Raw genomic sequence first — 23,117 nt, forward strand, 5'->3', positions numbered from 1 at the left:
GGCGCTCCAAGGAACGCTTGATGAAGCTATGGAACAAACTGCACAAATCCTCGGACAGAAAAAGGAAGGGGTCACACAAATGCAGGACCAACTCAAAGGCATAAAGAAAAAATACGAAGTGCTGAAAGTCAGGCTGGATGAAACAGAGTGCAAAAATAAAGAGCTTCTTCAAGAGAAAGAGCAACAGGAAGAAGAAAAAAAACGTATTCTCCAGGACTTGGAGAGAAGAAATGAGCAGTTAGAAAAGATGCACAAGGAAAAACAACAGCAAAATACAGATAAGTGCAATCTATTAAAAGAAATGGAGCAAAGATGCCAGAAACTTGAGAAGGAAGTTGAAGAAACAACCGATCAGCTGAGAACCCTCATCCTAGAGAAAAAAGTGGTCGTGGAAAAGCTCATGGAAAAGAAGAAAAAACGTTTCCGCTTCTTCTGGAGGAGGGACACTCCTGCTTTTTCTACTTTTTCTATTTTTTCTACTGCAGATGTCACCTCGTCTCCCTCCACCTCTGTTCCATCTTAATTTTCACCTCTCCTCTCCCCTTCTCTCCTAACACTTCTTCCCTCTCTCCTTCATCTTTTTTCACCCCAACCAGTCCCGGCAGTTGACTGCCCCTCGTGAGCCTGGTTCTGCCGGAAGTTTCTGCCCGTTTAAAGGCAGTTTTTCTTCCCCACTGTCGCCTAGTGCTTGCTCAGAGGGGATTGTTGGGGTTTTCTCTTTTCTTTTTTTTCCCTTCTTATTACCATTTTCCTTTATTTACCGATTTGTTTTGTTTACTTTTCTTTTACGTTGTTTCTTTATTTACTTGTTTAACTTTTTTTCAACTTATGTAATAAACTAATAAACCAATTGAATTTATCCTCTGCGTATTTTACATCTAATCTTTAAAGAATATTTCCAAAACATTTTCAAACATCACGATCTGTCTTTTGTTTGCTTGTTAAAACCCCGTAAATGGTGAAGTAAAAACCCTGTGATATGGTTTAAAACATCAAAATAGACTAAACAACTAGTCTAAAACTAAGAGACACAGGATAAAGTTGGTGTGAAGGTTTCAGTCTGTGAATGAATCTAAGCACCATCACCTTAACTTTAAATTCATCTCTGTTACCCTCTTTGTGACTGAACTCTGACCGTGAGCACCACAGCCACTGCGCACCAGTCACACGCACTTTAAATCCATCACAGTAAACACTTGGACTTAACGCTACAAGCGCCACTTCAACGACCACATGGGATCTGTACAAGACACAAACTGAAAGCATTGGAGGATATATTACACCACAGGTGCCGTATTTGTGGGGGTAGTTACAGAGGTTGTAATTTTTGCAACGAGACTTTGGCTTTAACCGAAGATGGGGCTCCAAGTTCTGCTTTACTGGCCGAATATTGTTGGTGAGAAACACTCAGTTGTGTTACACTGCTGTGTGTTTGTATAACGAGTCACTTAACTGGTGCTGTGAACATAAAGCAGCTTGTTGCCTGCTGGAGCATTTTGGTGTGTTGGGAAGCTGCTGAAGCAGAATGACCACACTTGAAAAATGTGTAGAAATTGTGAGCTGGCCTTAAGTGTATCAAGTACTGTGTGAGTCTCAGTTTGTCATGTCTCTGTGTTTTTCAGGATACATCAGGATTGGCTGGTGTTTGCTGCATGGGCTGCTTACCAGTAGTGTTTCTCCCTCTTTACTCACTGCGTGTATCTCTTGATGGTAATGCACCCTCTGCTTAGCTCGCTGGATCTGTGAGCACAACTTTTGAATGACTTTGCTGAAAATAACTTGAATAATTTCTGCATTTCTCCTAAGCAGGTATATGCAGTTGATCATACATGTACCATATGTGAAGAGGGGCATTTCAAGACTATTTAAAATACTTTTTTTTAGGTCTTACTGACCACATAAGGCACTTTAGACTCAAAGTTACCTTTAACCATACAGCGCTTTATTCTGTAAACTTCAAGCACTTTATCTGCCTCAGTTTAATAATAAATTAACCCACAATGCTTCACATACTCTGGACTATTTAAAAGGATCCTTCTATGGCCTCTGACAGTGGACTCATGTCTGTGCTTGTCCTGCTAGACCTTAGTGCAGCGTTCGATACTGTCGACCATAATATCCTATTAGAGCGATTAGAACATGCTGTAGGTATTACAGGTACTGCACTGCAGTGGTTTGTATCATATCTATCTAATAGACTCCAGTTTGTGCATGTAAATGGAGAGTCCTCTTCACACACTGAGGTTAATTATGGAGTTCCACAGGGTTCAGTGCTAGGACCAATTCTGTTTACATTATACATGCTTCCCTTAGGCAGCATCATTAGAAGACATAGCATACATTTACACTGCTATGCAGATGACACCCAGCTCTATCTGTCCATGAAGCCAGATAACACACACCAATGAGTTAAACTGCAGGAATGTCTTAAAGACATAAAGACCTGGATGGCCGCTAACTTTCTGCTTCTTAATTCAGATCAAACTGAGGTTATTGTACTCGGCCCTGAAAAGCCTAGAAATATGGTATCTAAGCAGATTCTTACTCTGGATGGCATTACCTTGGCCTCCAGTAACGCTGTGAGGAACCTTGGAGTCATTTTTGACCAGGACATGTCCTTCAATGCACATATTAAACAAATATGTAAGACTACTTTCTTCCATTTGCGCAACATCTCTAAAGTTAGAAATATCCTGTCTCAGAGTGACGCTGAAAAACTAGTTCATGCATTTATTACTTCCAGGCTGGACGACTGTAATTCATTATTATCAGGATGTCCTAAAAACTCACTGAAAAGCCTTCAGCTGATCCAAAATGCTGCAGCAAGAGTCCTGACAGGGACTAGAAAGAGAGAGCAGATTTCTCCTGTATTGGCTTCCTGTTAAATCCAGAATTCAAAATCCTGCTCCTCACATACAAGGTCTTAAACAATCAGGCCTGATTTGTCCTCCTTCTTTTCTCACAGAGCATGGAAGCTCCTATTTTAATCCTAAAACTGTACTAAGAGACTTTGCTAAGTTTTCCTTTAATTTGTCACCCATCCGTAAACCCTGAACAGATCTTTATAAATAACTGAAGAAACAGATTTTTGTCGATTTTGCACAGATAATGTAACAACGTAACTGTGCAGGTAGTGCTGAAATAACCAAAGAAGGAAGGGAGTAACGTAGAAATGAATTAGCTACAGTGAGTTATATATGATAGTATAAATGGTCTGTTTGAATATAATGTTGACAGTGATGTGTGACTAATGTAAACGTTCAGGAAATAAGTGTAGCACTTTATAACAATGCTGCACTATTAAGCATTATTAAGGTATTAGTAAGGTGCTGGTCTTTGTGAGTCCATGTTTTGTCCTGATGTACATTGCGGGTGAATTCAGGGTCCTGGTGATGATGTTTTGACACCAGCTTTTTATCTATAAGCAATAATATATTATGGCGGAGTCCATTAAGCTTTGATGAAGTTTTTATCACTTGTGTTTTCCATATGACAAGTAAGAACTGTCTGCATGGGCTGCTTGAATATGAGCTTCACACTGTTCTTAGTGCAGATAAGAACTGTTTAATCCCATCTAAGCCCCACTGTTCTCTGTGCAGCAGTGGACGGCTGGCTGGCAAGGAGGCTGGGCCTGACCTCCAGGTTTGCAGCATGGCTGGATGTAGCGGTCGATAACCTGGGCAGAGGCATGCTGTGGAGTCTGCTGCTTAAGGTCTTACGTTTGAAGCACATCATCACACATGCACAAGGCGATGAAAACGAGGCTGTACTTAAATACCAGCAAAAAATGTTGTGCAGAAGTCAGGAAAGACTTGAGATGAGGTATTGGTGACTAAAGCCGTAATCAACCTGCTGAGGAGGTGTTCGGGGCAGCCTCTGCACAGAGGAAATGGAACAAGGAGGCTTGGTGGTGGGATGAGGAAGTATTCAAAAGTAAAGTGGGATAAGCAGCGAGGTGAAGTAAAGGCGTATTATGAGTTGTGAAGGTGGAGACTGAGGAAGGAGAAAACAACCAACAGAGACATTAAGCTGAAAAGGACGTGCAGAAGGACAGAGAGGGAGAGAGTATTTTGAAGATGGGAGGAGTACTTGGAGGAGGAGCTTATGAATGGGGGGAAATGAGAGGGGGGGGGGCAGATGAATCACAAAAACACGAGAGGAATCAGAAAAACTCTGCAGTTCTTTGCCGCCTTAACATTTGTGCCACACTAACAGCGGTGGTGCGTTGAATTGCTGTGGGGTTGGATGGTGTCTGCACTGGAGTGGTGTGTGTTCATGGATAACCACAACACCCGGGGGCGCAGTGGAAGAACAGCTTCGGCAGCAGCCCCCCACTCGTACAGGCTGTCATGGCAAACGGTAATCCTCCTGCCAACGTGTTTGAGCTAGTGCTGGTACACAGCTCCACATAAATGTCTTGCTGCCGGGGTTTCGGACACCTCTGGGAGTTTGGGTGGTGGGCGGCTTGCCTCCCTGTGTGGCTGTAACCAGTGGGGGGGCTGTCCCACTGGTTGGAGCTGCCTTTGTGGATCCAGCATGTGGGGATGTTGCTGCTGGTTGCAGGCCGAGTGCTGGCTCTGTCAGCTGAGGTTATGTGGCAAACGCTCATGTGTCTGAAACATGAACCCAAACGGTCCACTGGAGAACTCTCTCACAGATGTTTTCTCTGCAGGTGTGGTGCATATGGACACACATCGAGCACCTGGAAGAAACTAAGAGCTCGATTTCTCTTTTTAAATCACATTTGATTTTGCATTTGGCAGATGAGGCTCATCCTGTTACCTTGACACTGTGGAATAATGCTTTTGTCATTTAGAGGGGACAGGAAGTCTTTGGAATGTCAGCAGTACTTGAACACCTGCATTGTCATTGCTGTTATTCCCCCAGAAAGAGTTTACCAAAGGGAAATCTGTGAGACTTAAGACTTTGATGGTTAGATAAAATGCATTTGAAATATATTTATATACTTTATTTGACCATTTAAAAGGCTTAAAATGCAACGTTACTGTAAAAATCTAATAAAGCAAATGTGTGCAGTGTTTACTGTAAATGTGTTGTGTGTGCAAAGTGTTTAGTGGCCGTTACATCCCGAGAAAAGGAAATTATCTGCTAATGTAACTGTATTGGAAAGGCAGCATGGTGCTGCAGTGGCTGGCACTTTGTTCGTCGTTCTTCACGTGGGAACTTCTCCACTGTTCAAACGTCCGCTCGGACAGCTGCGTGCTGCTGCAGGAAAAACAGCAGAGCCTTCTAGAGAAATGTGGCATATACCATTTATTCCTTTGTTATCTTAACTGTGTGCTTAGCATCACTGTCCTGTTATAGTGCCCTTGAGCAAGTTATCATCAAGGATGTTTACGTATGGTGCTGCATTGCTCTTTCCCTCATCCTTGAGTCATTTCCCAGTTCCTGCTGCCGAAAACATCCCTACAGTGCAATGTTCCCTCTAAGCTGCACACGTGCGCAATTGCGCACTGCTGGCACGGTCTCTGCGCACAGAAAATTTGCGTTGCGCACGGAAAAAAATTCTGACCTGAATTGAAATTAAAATTAATACTTTAACAATTCTATTTTGCAGTGTTAGTCAGTGAGTGGCTGGCTGCTCCCGTATGGGATCAGAACGAGGCCACCTTATCCCACAGTCCAGCCAATGATGCGATTCACATTCGTATATACGCAGCTAATCAACGTAGCTGACAGGCTGACAGCGTCCTTATGTGCTGACACCGGTGTTTTAGCAAAGCGGCTGATGTGGAGTGAAGCCACGTTAATGACAACGTGTACAACCATTGGAGATGTGAGGAGTCGAACATTAACTCTGCTCTTCCAGGGCACCCTGCAGACTTGGCTGCTGGCAGTGGCGAGGGAGTGCGGCCGCCACTGGGATGACGTGAACGCCAATCATAGGTCGACTGCAGGTATGCGAGTCAGACCTTCTCAGGAGGTTTCACTTTTCGCTCTTCTTTATAATTGACCCTTGTTTTCTCTCTCTCAGCTCCTGGTCTCAGAGTGGGAGGGATTTGAAGCACAGAGGGAGGAGCTTGTCGTTTGGTTGGCTGATATGGATGTCCACCTGAGTGAGGTTGACCGGCTGACAGGAAACACCTGTGAAAAACTGAAACAACTGCAGGTGTGGGGTTGTTTTGATATGACATATATTTGATATGATACATACGTCAGAGACATTGTCCTAAACTGGACTAACAAAGAACCATGAGTCCAACATGAAACTTACCCTTCGGGCAGGCACTCTTCAGTTTTTGGTAGCCCAAAATAAATTTAAGTAGCCCAAATAAAAAAAAGAAAAGAAAAAGAGGACAGTTTTTTGATTGATGTTTTGTTTCCTTTACAATATTGTAAAGGAAACAAAACATCAATCTAAAAACATTTAAAACACAAATTACAACAACAATTTCAACCATCAACTCAAATATTTGGTTCTAATTGAACAGAAATTTCTATGAACTTGCAAGAACTGTGTAGGACATGAAACAGTGTGTGTCAGATCCTGAATTTGAAATTTCCACTGAAATCACGGGTAAGAGGCAAGTGGAACCAAGCTGGCTTCTGCTAAATGGGTCAAACTGGGCAGAAAGTACACAAACACATAACATCCTTATAGAATATGATGTAACACTATCGATCAACTTACCTCAGAATATATAAAGCATATAAACAATTACAGCAATATGATGCAACAAACACAGCAGTGCTACTAATCCAAAATACTCAAAACTTCATAGAACTGAAACCAACATTTATTTTTAGGCCTTCGTCGCGTCGCTGTGACGTAATCGGCCTTAAAATGCGGCCTTTAAGGCTGCAGACCCTGAATTGGGATACAGCCTCTGAATCGGTGCATCTTGTAGCTGTGTCGTCTTAAATTGGTCATGTGATTTTGACGCGCCGACGCGTCCGGCGACCCCAGAGGTGTAACTTAATATTTAAGTGTCTCTTGGTTTTAGACTAGTTGTTTAGTCTAATTTGATGTTTTAAACCAGAAAAGGAAGAAGAGGGCTTAGAATTACAGGTAAGAACTGCTCAGTGGTATGTGATAAACTGTAAATGTAAAGCTTACAGGTCAGTCCTCATGTTTTTAAATCAGATTTTGAGTCTGTACATGGCACATTATGCTTTTGCATGTTGTGAAATGTGCTGCAAAACAAACTGAGGTAAACTAACTGGTTTACTGTGATGGATTTAAAGTGCGTGTGACTGGTGCGCAGTGGCTGTGGTGCTCACGGTCAGAGTTCAGTCACAAAGAGGGTAACAGAGATGAATTTAAAGTTAAGGTGATGGTGCTTAGATTCATTCACAGACTGAAACCTTCACACCAACTTTATCCTGTGTCTCTTAGTTTTAGACTAGTTGTTTAGTCTATTTTGATGTTTTAAACCATATCACAGGGTTTTTACTTCACCATTTACGGGGTTTTAACAAGCAAACAAAAGACAGATCGTGATGTTTGAAAATGTTTTGGAAATATTCTTTAAAGATTAGATGTAAAATACGCAGAGGATAAATTCAATTGGTTTATTAGTTTATTACATAAGTTGAAAAAAAGTTAAACAAGTAAATAAAGAAACAACGTAAAAGAAAAGTAAACAAAACAAATCGGTAAATAAAGGAAAATGGTAATAAGAAGGGAAAAAAAAGAAAAGAGAAAACCCCAACAATCCCCTCTGAGCAAGCACTAGGCGACAGTGGGGAAGAAAAACTGCCTTTAAACGGGCAGAAACTTCCGGCAGAACCAGGCTCACGAGGGGCAGTCAACTGCCGGGACTGGTTGGGGTGAAAAAAGATGAAGGAGAGAGGGAAGAAGTGTTAGGAGAGAAGGGGAGAGGAGAGGTGAAAATTAAGATGGAACAGAGGTGGAGGGAGACGAGGTGACATCTGCAGTAGAAAAAATAGAAAAAGTAGAAAAAGCAGGAGTGTCCCTCCTCCAGAAGAAGCGGAAACGTTTTTTCTTCTTTTCCATGAGCTTTTCCACGACCACTTTTTTCTCTAGGATGAGGGTTCTCAGCTGATCGGTTGTTTCTTCAACTTCCTTCTCAAGTTTCTGGCATCTTTGCTCCATTTCTTTTAATAGATTGCACTTATCTGTATTTTGCTGTTGTTTTTCCTTGTGCATCTTTTCTAACTGCTCATTTCTTCTCTCCAAGTCCTGGAGAATACGTTTTTTTTCTTCTTCCTGTTGCTCTTTCTCTTGAAGAAGCTCTTTATTTTTGCACTCTGTTTCATCCAGCCTGACTTTCAGCACTTCGTATTTTTTCTTTATGCCTTTGAGTTGGTCCTGCATTTGTGTGACCCCTTCCTTTTTCTGTCCGAGGATTTGTGCAGTTTGTTCCATAGCTTCATCAAGCGTTCCTTGGAGCGCCTGATTCTTTTGCTCCATGTTTTGGAGATCCCTTTGCATCTGCCCAATAGTAGCATTCGCGCATTGAAGCTGGGCAGACGTTTCTTTTAATTCAGCACTCTTTGTCTTGTTTTCCTTCATCAGGACCAAAATCCTCTCTCGTGCTTCACCAAACTTTCCTTCCCAGGCCTCACTAATAATTTTTGTGTAAGGCTGGCGTTGCTGTTGTTTTTCCAGCTCTTGATTTCGTGCTTCCAATTGTCTGCACTTCTCCTCCAGTTGAAGCTTCTCTTCTTCAATTTGTTTAATTTTTGCATGTAGGTCGGAGTTTTCCTGTAATGTCCTTTGGACTGATGAGGCACCAATGGATCGTGTCATATCAGGCTTACCTCTTGCAGTGAGTGGCCGGCCAGACCTCGAAGGAGAGGCAGCAAGATTGTTTATTCTTTGTTGGTGTTTTCGTGGATACATTTTTAATCCTGTGCACAGTGACTCTGAAGAGGTTTACAAATACTTTCAAATGTATCTCTGGTCGAACGTTTGAAGGCTGCGAACAAACTGACTAAAACTTGCTGCTCCTGACCCCTATTTATAGAAAAACTTCAAAGGATCAAAGGCATGTCCTTGTGACATCATCACATGTCCTTGTGACATCATCACTCTTTATGAATCAGATTGTCACATGACATTTTAGAATGGGGATGTTTGTTTGTTTTTAAACCGTTTTCAAATTTAACCCTCTGTGGTCCAGGGTATAATTGGCCGTTCTTGACTATTTTTGATTTTACCTCTATATTTCACCTTTAAAATATGTTTTTCTTGCCTTATTTGGCACCATTATTTTCAGCACTACCTCAAATATCGGAAATTTGAGTTATTGTTTTCATTTTGGTATACTATATTAGCACAGTTCATCTAAATTAATAACACAATAAATTGTGTGTGCATCTCCTGTTTTGTCATGGTTGTATGTCCCGGTTCGTGACAGGCTGCATGAGCTCATCTGGTGGGAGTGTAGTACTGTAGTATTTCAGGCATAAAAACGTGGTTTTCACAGACCTTGTCACAGGGTCTGAGTTGGAAGATTTTGGTAAAGCTTTGTCCCTGAGGTAGTTGAAAAACCCCAGTTGGGTAAAGCGTTTGGGTTTTTTTGTTAACAGACATGCTTATCTATTTAGTTGGTGTTTTTTTTTTTCAGCTAAATTTTTTAGTGCAATTAGCACTTTCAGCATCAATCCATAGCAATGTGTTGTATTTTTCACATTGTCTGTGTGTAAAATACATATGTAAGCATAGATTACACAAAGGATCCTGCACGCCAAGCTGGATACAAATAGAAATCCCTGGAAACAATTCTTTCTGCGCTTAAGAGCAGCTTCCTATTGCAACGCTGGAGGATTTGTCACCATTACTGGATACGCTGCAGAAGCACAGCAAAGCAGTGACTGTGTGGAGTCGAAAACTATTACACCAACTACACTACACACTCACCCACATTACCCCAATCACTGGCGTGTTTACACAACAGAGACGCTGAGTCTTTGTTACGGGCGCCAGCCACTGTGACCTCGTTGTGTGGACACAGAGAGACCTTGCTGTGACTCGCGTCTTCCCTGCTGTGGATTTCTGGAAACCGCGCTTAAAGCAAGCACAAGACTTCTTTCGTAAAGTGTGCCTTCCTGAACTTGTTGGGAAATACTTCTGGAAACAACGTGCTGCTCTAAATAGCCTGTAATGTTTCATGTTGTGGTTAAAGATTGATGACAGCTGTGTGGTGCGATGTAAATAGTTTGCATTTCATTTTTATGTGATTGCTGTGTACATGTGAATAGATCTATAATAAAGAAAAACAAACAAATATACTATTCTTTTTTGTTTTATTAAAACAACTTCACACAAAGTACAGCTATTTACAATGTACCGACCCGGAAGTGCTTTCGCCCGGAGCTGCCGCACCCGCGGTCAATCCACCAGCTGCTGCCAATCAACTACCATCTTCAGCAGGGCTACTTAATGGTGTGGCTGAGCGACAGACAGCGCTGGAGTATTGCACTAAGCCTGGGATTGACGGAGGATTCACGGACACTAAGGAAGCACTTGGAGGAGAGACGGGCACTCACTACCACGCACGGGCTTACACGGAAGGAGGGACGCACTATCACCATTGTTGCACATTTGAACTGTTGTCACCTTGCTGCACTGTAAATAAATGCACTGTCATTATTTCTGAGCTCCGCGCCTGAGTCCACTCTTTAACAACCGTGACAGCCTGATTCTTTTGCTCCATGTTTTGGAGATCCCTTTGCATCTCCCTAATAGTAGCATTCGCGCGTTGAAGCTGGGCAGACGGTTCTTTTAATTCAGCACTCTTTGTCTTGTTTTCCTTCATCAGGAACAAAATCTTCTGTCGTGCTTCACCAAACTTTCCTCTACCAACAGGCAGGATTAATCCATGCATTTATGTTGTTCACATTAAATTCTGATCCTGCCGTTCAAATGTCCTGCTGAAATCAAGACTTGCCAGACAAGGCAGCATTGTCCACACTTCTCGTGTCCAATTCTGGTGTGATACATTCTTTAATTAAAAATTATCAGCTATGGATATAAAATTATACCAGTTGGAGGGAGAGGGGTTCAGTTGGACATCAGTGAGCACCTTACCAAAGCTGAAAGAAGATGGTTTATGCAGCAAAAAAGTATATAGTGGCGCTATATTCACACTGAAAAAAATGCAATAGGGTGGTTGTTGAATTTGCATAGAATTACTTCATATATCCAGCATGACTAATTTAAATTTCACATCTAAACATATTTTTGTCTTTTAATTTTCACATATTCTTTAAGAATATTGATTCTTTTAGAACAAATCATGTTGAAAAGAAACAAGTTAGTCGTGTTTTATCCTCAAGCTCCGCCCCCTGGAAAGGAAAAATCGGCTGCGCTGTCCGCCATTTTTGTCTCTCGCTTTGGAAAATCTACTACCATCTGGAGTTTTACACTTGAAGGTAAATAAGATTTTAAAGCTAACACACCAGTGAGAACGAGTGTAGACCCTTTATATATGTGGACTTTTACTGGGTGTTGTTATTTTACAGGTATGTGGGCTGTTTATCGAAAACCATGAAAGGCCAATGTTAGGCTCCAGTTAGCTAATGGTAACCGAAATTATGCGATAAGCAAATTAGTAATTAACATATATAATGTGAGTTAATATTGTTTCTATATTCTTTCAGTCTAAATTAACAGACTATTACAAACTTGCATCGGTGTCTGTAGTAAGTGGTGGTACCTGCAGTGTCTTAACCATTAAACAAGCTAATGTAGGGCCGGGATATGACTAGTTTGTTGAAACATGTCTGCTGCCAATGTGACTGCTCACACACGGTAACATTACCAGCACAGCCACAGCCGCTATAAACATGCTGAAAGGTCAATCTAGCTTCTGTAGTCAGCAGCTGGAAGACTCAACACAGACCCAAGATTCAGTGTAACGGTTATCTAAATGTTGTGTGTCCTGTTTGTAAGCCCAGAAAAAGAAATTAAATAAAATGACGACCTTGAGCTTCAAGCTAATGTAAGCGTAATGCTATAGCATAAAGCGACTAATGCAATGATGAGGTTGTTAAATTAGTAAAAATACAGTAAATATATCCAACATGAATCATTTATATTTTTGGTCTAAACATAATTAAGTCTCACGCCTTTCACTTGTTTTAGAAGGATGTTCAGTCTTTTAAAACCAGTCATATCAAAATAACAGAAAATAGTTATGTTTTCTGTTGAAACTCCACCCCCAGGGTGTGTTTTGCGAGGGAAAATTCACTGTGGCGGTCCGCCATTTTTTGTCTTCGCTTCGTTTACGTTTGGTGCTGAGCTTTACTTTGTCAAGGTAAACTGAAAACTACATGTTTGAGAGGAAACGAAGAGAACATCCATTAGATGGGGAAGTTTTTCTCATGAATTGCTGTTGAGCAACATAATGTAAAAAACAAGTCATTCCTTAAGTTAACTAACGATAATGCTAGCTTAAGCTGCGAGACAATATTATGTGCATTAGCTTTTTTTCAGTGTGTGCCCAGTCACATCCGCTTGTTTTTTCTCAGTGAATACAGACTAACAAACTCGTGTCCATTTAGTTAACTGGTTGTACCTAAAATGTTTTAGTTATACAGTTAAATAAGCTAGTTTGCCATGGGGTGGGCTCTGTGTGTGTTGGGGGGGGTGTCTTCACTAAAGTCGGTTTATTTAGGGCATGACACCTATGCAGTACTCATTAGGAGAGGAAGTGCATGACGTGGGGCTTTATTTCATGTTCTGGGGCAGTGAATGTAATCTACTGATAACATGTTAAAGACACACAAAAACCCAACAAATTATTTTAACTGATTTATAGAGAGACTGAGAGGAGGGCTTAAAAGATAAAAAATAATGACAATATAAATATGTTAAATTTATTTTTTCTGTATCGATATATGGTGCTTATCCCTGCTGAAGGGCAGATTGGTGTTGCTTCAGAACAATTGTCTAGCGCTGTTATGTAGAGGTGTTACTGTTAAGGTTTTAATAACATTATTTTATTTACTAGTGAAGATTTGCATATCTTATCTCACATTCTGTAAGGTAAATTTTCTGGAAAGGTCAAATTAACTAATTTAACTAAGTATTAATGAAAGACCTTGATGTGTATATGACAATAATAGATGTCGTTTCTGGGTCATTTGGCAGAACTGCAAAATGGCCAGAAGGAGGCAACTGCTGTGGTTGCAAACAGGCTTTGGGTGGTTTGGAAGTAAGGGCAACTATGGAACTGCTCAGCAACATGGGACCCATAGCTAATAAATAGTAATATAACTTTGTGTGGATGTAACCTTGTGAGATTTGAGATTTTGACAGCATTTTTATGTGACAACTTCTCTTTTTAGATAAATGCAGAGTTTAAGCGCATTACCACCATGCCACTGCAGTCCAGATTACTCTCGCAGATAGATGTGCTATCTGACAAACTAATAAAGGTCTTCAAAAGGCGAGGAGGACAAATAGGAAGAAGACTTCAGAACATTCTGGAGCCCACGGCCCAGGTAAGAAAAAAATTAATTTGTGTATACACTTTAGGGAAAATAATAATTTTAACAAAATGCTGCTTGTCACTCTATGCCAGGAGTATGTTGAAAATCACCTGGGATTTTCACAATTTACCATGGGTGCGTTTTTTTTCTTTTTCTTTTACCTGCATTTTTCTATGTGTGGAGTTGATAGTTGAACACCTCTCTATGCTCTGACCGTATTCTGCTTCTTTGCATGGAGATTTCACTTCATTACCTTTTTAAGCATTCTGAGGACTCAAATCACATGCTGTAATGAATCCATTTTTGTTCACCTAATGTGTTAATGTTAACATTTTTTGGAATAGTGACACAGATTAAAATAAGATTTGGTATAATGTTCTTTGACCAGTGTTCTGTTTAATTAAATTTTGGAATTCTGCATTTTCTAGGCCACAGATGAAGCCATTATCCAACGATCTAATAAGGAAACAACCATGGGAATTTACATCATAAAGTCAAGAGATGCCAATGGCAGCCCTGAGGACATCGGGATAGTCCTTGAAGGCCAGAGAGTCTGGCAGGATTTGGATAACTATACCCTAGCAGCTGCAATGCTGTTTGGACTAATGTACACTTTGAACCTCACCTACCCACTGGAAAAGTATACCTTCGAGGTATTATAGAAACTGGTTATGGAGCTCAAAAGGAACAGCCTTTCAAAGAAGGCCCAGGTTTTCAGGACCAGACTGTACGATTGAACAGTTTTCCAGTTATGATGTGGGAACAACATGTTTACCTCTTCAAATATGTACCATCCTTTCTTTTAAGCCAGCACTGGTAAAGTTGCAGGACATAGTGAAACTTATTTTTCTGGCACTTTTCAACTTGGGGCCTTTATTACTGCAGTTTTCACTTTTCAAGCCATGACTCTTTTAAAAAAAAATTCAAACTTTGAATGTCCATTTTTCTCAATGGTAATGGTGCCTTGCACCAATTTCACCAGTTTGCAATTTTTTTCCCAAGGTGCACCACTACAAACAGATTGCATCGTCTAGTATTAGTGATTGTGATGTTTAGTGATAGAAGCAAGCCAATACTAATCAGTTTAGGTCTCTTGGTTGTGTGCCTGTGGGTTATAATGTTATTTTAAGTCTCTTCTTTGTGTCATTTTAATAATTACACCCCTGTTGCCATATTACCTTATGGCTCTTACATTTAAAAAACTATTTTTTACATAAGCGCGATGTCATAAGGCCCCACAATGTTGAATTCAGGTTACAGCAGATAACTTTGAGGAATGTTATGGAATGTTTTTCAAGAGATGCATTGTACAAATATGACTCATGTATATTTTGGAAGCCTGAATTGAAAGTCCATTGTTACAACTGTGTAGTATTTTCAAAAATACAGGTCATTGTTCAAAAATGTTTTGCTTATTTCTTTGATTGAAGAGAAAGTGTACAGTACATACAGTAAGATCAGCCTTAATTTAGTTTTATTTATTGAACACTCAATTATATACTATATTATATTATATATTATATATTAGAAATTTGTTATAAAATAAAATAAGCTTACCATAAAATAATCTTGTCAATATAACACATAGTAGTCCAATACAATTAACACAAAAAGTTCATGTCTGATAAACAAGTGGTTTCTATAAATATTTGACCGGAATGAAAAACATAACAACATAAAAAAGTCATGTTTGTGTTACCAGAAAAATGTGTGCAGGTATAACATAAAAAACTAAGGTTAACCAAACATAACTTAATTTCGTGCAACCGATTACAATAATTTTTTTACGTTTATACCACTGATTATTTTTTTCAGTGCAGGCTATATTCAATTTGGATTCTTGCCCTATGGTTATGTGATGTGCTGGGGGTGAAGGAAGCCTAAACATTTCGAGAACCACTGTATTATATGGGACACACACAGTGTTGGGGAGTAACGGAATACATGTACCGCCGTTACGTATTTAAAATACAAAATATGAGTAACTGTATTCCGTTACAGTTACCGTTTAAAAAGGTGGTATTCAGGATACAGTTACTTTGTTGAAATAAATGGATTACACTGCGGTACTTTCCTGTTTCATGTTGTCGCGGGTCAGGACTGTTTGGTTTTGTTTGACAGCTACGTGCTGTTGTTCCAGGCGGCAGCGTTACGGTTGCCATGGTTACAGGGCGACGCGCTCTCTCTCTCTCTGCGCCTGCGTGTTTCTTGGGTGACAGAGCGCCTTTTCGTTAAGTAAAGCAGAACTTGGAGCCCCATCTTCGGTTAAAGCCAAAGTCTCGTTGCAAAAATTACAACCTCTGTAACTACCCCCACAAATACGGCACCTGTGGTGTAATATATCCCCCAATGCTTTCAGTTTGTGTCTTGTACAGATCCCATGTGGTCGTTGAAATGGCGCTTGTAGCGTTAAGTCCAAGTGCTAACTTCAGTTTCACACAAATTGTTACGTGCTTAAATTACACAAAATGTCAGAAATCTGCACCGTCGTGAACAAAAATCCAAACCTAACTTTTCATGATTTGTTAGGCTGACCCTCTGATGTCCAAAATATAACTGGACATTTTTGACTCCTGTTGATTTTACATTTGTATTTCACCCTCAGATTGTTTCATTTTTATTTTCTTCCTGCCTTGTTTGGTATCATTCTTTTCAGCTCAACCTCATGTGTCTGAATTTAGTTGGTTTTTTCACTGACTTACTGTATTAACACAACTGATCTGAAATCACACAAAAAAACCCCATAAAATCCTAGTAGTTAGGTTTTTTTTACTGTCAAAACCACAGACATGTTGAGTAAATTATTTTTATAACTTGAAATGCAAATATAAATTGTACATTTTTAAAAGTTGTGCACACATTTTATAAACATATACAACTATTTATCTGAAAATGCAACCAATACATCTGGCATTTTTAAAATTTGGTACAACCATTTAAAAATACTACTATAACTAAAATGAAAGAACAATCAGGTGTCACAATAAGATGCCCCACAAACTACTTGTGCCAGTAAAAAAAATGTCCACCACAAGAGGACAACAGGTGTAGCACTGCTCCTGTTTTCACCTGGTGACAGTGTTTACATTGCAATGTGCCTTTGTGACAGTCATTAGTGGCCTCACTGACACACAAAGCAAAACTATGACTACACAACACACTAACTATACACTCCACGCTAAACATCACAAATCTCCCACATCTCAAAACCGGCTATCGATCTCTGTCTCTCTCTCGCTGTCTTGCTTTCCCCTCTTCCTAAACAACCAAATCCCAGATGCTGACTTTTTTTAAAAAATTGGTCGACATGGTGCATTTTTCCATCGAGAGGAAAGAGGTCTCTTTTTTTCTTTCTTTACTGTTTTTGCACTCTCATTAGAAGATGCTTAATTTAAAAATAAAAAAAAAAAACAAGAAAGAAGAAAAAAACCAAACGTGACGATATGATTTAGTTTAGTTGAAATCAGGCACCTTCTGTTTAAATGTGTTCTTGTGAATTGATTGTGTATTGCATACATTTGATTTGACTTTCTGCGAGACAACAGTCGTCCGCTGGCCAAAAAAAGTTTTCCAAATACCTCCACGTGATCAAGCCTGGATTTAGAAAACAATAGCAAAAAAATCTGCACCTCCTGCTTCACATGCAATTTGTATTTGTGTGTTCAGAGGCGGCGGCGAGAGGGGAGACCTCGGCTCATCCACGGAACAACTGAGGGAAAAGTGTGGACTTTATACCAGTTTTTAAATTGTGTTGATCGGCCATGTAAAACCAGAGTTATGATAAAAATATCTGCAATGTTTCTTTGTTTTTTACTGAATACTGTCGTTGTTTATATTTACTGTGGGAAGAAACGGTAAAAACAGGAGTGACAGCGTGTTTTTGAGATGTGAGAGATTTGCGACGTTTATGTATGATCAACTGCATATACCTGCTTAGGAGAAATGCAGAAATTATTCAAGTTATTTTCAGCAAAGTCATTCAAAAGTTGTGCTCACAGATCCAGCGAGCTAAGCAGAGGGTGCATTACCATCAAGAGATACACGCAACGCAGTGAGTAAAGAGGGAGAAACACTACTGGTAAGCAGCCCATGCAGCAAACACCAGCCAATCCTGATGTATCCTGAAAAACACAGAGACATGACAAACTGAGACTCACACAGTACTTGATACACTTAAGGCCAGCTCACAATTTCTACACATTTTTCAAGTGTGGTCATTCTGCTTCAGCAGCTTCCCAACACACCAAAATGCTCCAGCAGGCAACAAGCTGCTTTATGTTCACAGCACCAGTTAAGTGACTCGTTATACAAACACACAGCAATGTAACACAACTGAGTGTTTCTCACCAACAATATTCGGCCAGTAAAGCAGAACTTGGAGCCCCATCTTCGGTTAAAGCCAAAGTCTCGTTGCAAAAATTACAACCTCTGTAACTACCCCCACAAATACGGCACCTGTGGTGTAATATATCCCCCAATGCTTTCAGTTTGTGTCTTGTACAGATCCCATGTGGTCGTTGAAGTGGCGCTTGTAGCGTTAAGTCCAAGTGTTTACTGTGATGGATTTAAAGTGCGTGTGACTGGTGCGCAGTGGCTGTGGTGCTCACGGTCAGAGTTCAGTCACAAAGAGGGTAACAGAGATGAATTTAAAGTTAAGGTGATGGTGCTTAGATTCATTCACAGACTGAAACCTTCACACCAACTTTATCCTGTGTCTCTTAGTTTTAGACTAGTTGTTTAGTCTATTTTGATGTTTTAAACCATATCACAGGGTTTTTACTTCACCATTTACGGGGTTTTAACAAGCAAACAAAAGACAGATCGTGATGTTTGAAAATGTTTTGGAAATATTCTTTAAAGATTAGATGTAAAATACGCAGAGGATAAATTCAATTGGTTTATTAGTTTATTACATAAGTTGAAAAAAAGTTAAACAAGTAAATAAAGAAACAACGTAAAAGAAAAGTAAACAAAACAAATCGGTAAATAAAGGAAAATGGTAATAAGAAGGGAAAAAAAAGAAAAGAGAAAACCCCAACAATCCCCTCTGAGCAAGCACTAGGCGACAGTGGGGAAGAAAAACTGCCTTTAAACGGGCAGAAACTTCCGGCAGAACCAGGCTCACGAGGGGCAGTCAACTGCCGGGACTGGTTGGGGTGAAAAAAGATGAAGGAGAGAGGGAAGAAGTGTTAGGAGAGAAGGGGAGAGGAGAGGTGAAAATTAAGATGGAACAGAGGTGGAGGGAGACGAGGTGACATCTGCAGTAGAAAAAATAGAAAAAGTAGAAAAAGCAGGAGTGTCCCTCCTCCAGAAGAAGCGGAAACGTTTTTTCTTCTTTTCCATGAGCTTTTCCACGACCACTTTTTTCTCTAGGATGAGGGTTCTCAGCTGATCGGTTGTTTCTTCAACTTCCTTCTCAAGTTTCTGGCATCTTTGCTCCATTTCTTTTAATAGATTGCACTTATCTGTATTTTGCTGTTGTTTTTCCTTGTGCATCTTTTCTAACTGCTCATTTCTTCTCTCCAAGTCCTGGAGAATACGTTTTTTTTCTTCTTCCTGTTGCTCTTTCTCTTGAAGAAGCTCTTTATTTTTGCACTCTGTTTCATCCAGCCTGACTTTCAGCACTTCGTATTTTTTCTTTATGCCTTTGAGTTGGTCCTGCATTTGTGTGACCCCTTCCTTTTTCTGTCCGAGGATTTGTGCAGTTTGTTCCATAGCTTCATCAAGCGTTCCTTGGAGCGCCTGATTCTTTTGCTCCATGTTTTGGAGATCCCTTTGCATCTGCCCAATAGTAGCATTCGCGCATTGAAGCTGGGCAGACGTTTCTTTTAATTCAGCACTCTTTGTCTTGTTTTCCTTCATCAGGACCAAAATCCTCTCTCGTGCTTCACCAAACTTTCCTTCCCAGGCCTCACTAATAATTTTTGTGTAAGGCTGGCGTTGCTGTTGTTTTTCCAGCTCTTGATTTCGTGCTTCCAATTGTCTGCACTTCTCCTCCAGTTGAAGCTTCTCTTCTTCAATTTGTTTAATTTTTGCATGTAGGTCGGAGTTTTCCTGTAATGTCCTTTGGACTGATGAGGCACCAATGGATCGTGTCATATCAGGCTTACCTCTTGCAGTGAGTGGCCGGCCAGACCTCGAAGGAGAGGCAGCAAGATTGTTTATTCTTTGTTGGTGTTTTCGTGGATACATTTTTAATCCTGTGCACAGTGACTCTGAAGAGGTTTACAAATACTTTCAAATGTATCTCTGGTCGAACGTTTGAAGGCTGCGAACAAACTGACTAAAACTTGCTGCTCCTGACCCCTATTTATAGAAAAACTTCAAAGGATCAAAGGCATGTCCTTGTGACATCATCACATGTCCTTGTGACATCATCACTCTTTATGAATCAGATTGTCACATGACATTTTAGAATGGGGATGTTTGTTTGTTTTTAAACCGTTTTCAAATTTAACCCTCTGTGGTCCAGGGTATAATTGGCCGTTCTTGACTATTTTTGATTTTACCTCTATATTTCACCTTTAAAATATGTTTTTCTTGCCTTATTTGGCACCATTATTTTCAGCACTACCTCAAATATCGGAAATTTGAGTTATTATTTTCATTTTGGTATACTATATTAGCACAGTTCATCTAAATTAATAACACAATAAATTGTGTGTGCATCTCCTGTTTTGTCATGGTTGTATGTCCCGGTTCGTGACAGGCTGCATGAGCTCATCTGGTGGGAGTGTAGTACTGTAGTATTTCAGGCATAAAAACGTGGTTTTCACAGACCTTGTCACAGGGTCTGAGTTGGAAGATTTTGGTAAAGCTTTGTCCCTGAGGTAGTTGAAAAACCCCAGTTGGGTAAAGCGTTTGGGTTTTTTTGTTAACAGACATGCTTATCTATTTAGTTGGTGTTTTTTTTTTCAGCTAAATTTTTTAGTGCAATTAGCACTTTCAGCATCAATCCATAGCAATGTGTTGTATTTTTCACATTGTCTGTGTGTAAAATACATATGTAAGCATAGATTACACAAAGGATCCTGCACGCCAAGCTGGATACAAATAGAAATCCCTGGAAACAATTCTTTCTGCGCTTAAGAGCAGCTTCCTATTGCAACGCTGGAGGATTTGTCACCATTACTGGATACGCTGCAGAAGCACAGCAAAGCAGTGACTGTGTGGAGTCGAAAACTATTACACCAACTACACTACACACTCACCCACATTACCCCAATCACTGGCGTGTTTACACAACAGAGACGCTGAGTCTTTGTTACGGGCGCCAGCCACTGTGACCTCGTTGTGTGGACACAGAGAGACCTTGCTGTGACTCGCGTCTTCCCTGCTGTGGATTTCTGGAAACCGCGCTTAAAGCAAGCACAAGACTTCTTTCGTAAAGTGTGCCTTCCTGAACTTGTTGGGAAATACTTCTGGAAACAACGTGCTGCTCTAAATAGCCTGTAATGTTTCATGTTGTGGTTAAAGATTGATGACAGCTGTGTGGTGCGATGTAAATAGTTTGCATTTCATTTTTATGTGATTGCTGTGTACATGTGAATAGATCTATAATAAAGAAAAACAAACAAATATACTATTCTTTTTTGTTTTATTAAGACAACTTCACACAAAGTACAGCTATTTACAATGTACCGACCCGGAAGTGCTTTCGCCCGGAGCTGCCGCACCCGCGGTCAATCCACCAGCTGCTGCCAATCAACTACCATCTTCAGCAGGGCTACTTAATGGTGTGGCTGAGCGACAGACAGCGCTGGAGTATTGCACTAAGCCTGGGATTGACGGAGGATTCACGGACACTAAGGAAGCACTTGGAGGAGAGACGGGCACTCACTACCACGCACGGGCTTACACGGAAGGAGGGACGCACTATCACCATTGTTGCACATTTGAACTGTTGTCACCTTGCTGCACTGTAAATAAATGCACTGTCATTATTTCTGAGCTCCGCGCCTGAGTCCACTCTTTAACAACCGTGACAGCCTGATTCTTTTGCTCCATGTTTTGGAGATCCCTTTGCATCTCCCTAATAGTAGCATTCGCGCGTTGAAGCTGGGCAGACGGTTCTTTTAATTCAGCACTCTTTGTCTTGTTTTCCTTCATCAGGAACAAAATCTTCTGTCGTGCTTCACCAAACTTTCCTCTACCAACAGGCAGGATTAATCCATGCATTTATGTTGTTCACATTAAATTCTGATCCTGCCGTTCAAATGTCCTGCTGAAATCAAGACTTGCCAGACAAGGCAGCATTGTCCACACTTCTCGTGTCCAATTCTGGTGTGATACATTCTTTAATTAAAAATTATCAGCTATGGATATAAAATTATACCAGTTGGAGGGAGAGGGGTTCAGTTGGACATCAGTGAGCACCTTACCAAAGCTGAAAGAAGATGGTTTATGCAGCAAAAAAGTATATAGTGGCGCTATATTCAGGCTATATTCAATTTGGATTCTTGCCCTATGGTTATGTGATGTGCTGGGGGTGAAGGAAGCCTAAACATTTCGAGAACCACTGTATTATATGGGACACACACAGTGTTGGGGAGTAACGGAATACATGTACCGCCGTTACGTATTTAAAATACAAAATATGAGTAACTGTATTCCGTTACAGTTACCGTTTAAAAAGGTGGTATTCAGGATACAGTTACTTTGTTGAAATAAATGGATTACACTGCGGTACTTTCCTGTTTCATGTTGTCGCGGGTCAGGACTGTTTGGTTTTGTTTGACAGCTACGTGCTGTTGTTCCAGGCGGCAGCGTTACGGTTGCCATGGTTACAGGGCGACGCGCTCTCTCTCTCTCTGCGCCTGCGTGTTTCTTGGGTGACAGAGCGCCTTTTCGTTAAGTAAAGCAGAACTTGGAGCCCCATCTTCGGTTAAAGCCAAAGTCTCGTTGCAAAAATTACAACCTCTGTAACTACCCCCACAAATACGGCACCTGTGGTGTAATATATCCCCCAATGCTTTCAGTTTGTGTCTTGTACAGATCCCATGTGGTCGTTGAAGTGGCGCTTGTAGCGTTAAGTCCAAGTGCTAACTTCAGTTTCACACAAATTGTTACGTGCTTAAATTACACAAAATGTCAGAAATCTGCACCGTCGTGAACAAAAATCCAAACCTAACTTTTCATGATTTGTTAGGCTGACCCTCTGAGGTCCAAAATATAACTGGACATTTTTGACTCCTGTTGATTTTACATTTGTATTTCACCCTCAGATTGTTTCATTTTTATTTTCTTCCTGCCTTGTTTGGTATCATTCTTTTCAGCTCAACCTCATGTGTCTGAATTTAGTTGGTTTTTTCACTGACTTACTGTATTAACACAACTGATCTGAAATCACACAAAAAAACCCCATAAAATCCTAGTAGTTAGGTTTTTTTTACTGTCAAAACCACAGACATGTTGAGTAAATTATTTTTATAACTTGAAATGCAAATATAAATTGTACATTTTTAAAAGTTGTGCACACATTTTATAAACATATACAACTATTTATCTGAAAATGCAACCAATACATCTGGCATTTTTAAAATTTGGTACAACCATTTAAAAATACTACTATAACTAAAATGAAAGAACAATCAGGTGTCACAATAAGATGCCCCACAAACTACTTGTGCCAGTAAAAAAAATGTCCACCACAAGAGGACAACAGGTGTAGCACTGCTCCTGTTTTCACCTGGTGA

At 40.3% G+C, this 23,117-nt stretch overlaps 1 pseudogene; it reads left to right on the forward strand.

Moving 5' to 3' along the window:
- Nucleotides 1–1,356: 1,356 nt before the first annotated feature.
- On the forward strand, nt 1,357–10,805 carry LOC146618846 (uncharacterized; annotated as a pseudogene).
- The last annotated feature ends 12,312 nt before the right edge of the window (nt 10,806–23,117 follow it).

This window comes from Diplotaxodon limnothrissa, linkage group LG14 (assembly GCF_057381915.1).
Source record: "Diplotaxodon limnothrissa isolate DT_005_m linkage group LG14, D_limnothrissa_male_GT1.1, whole genome shotgun sequence".
In the NCBI taxonomy this organism is placed as follows: Eukaryota; Metazoa; Chordata; class Actinopteri; order Cichliformes; family Cichlidae; genus Diplotaxodon; species Diplotaxodon limnothrissa.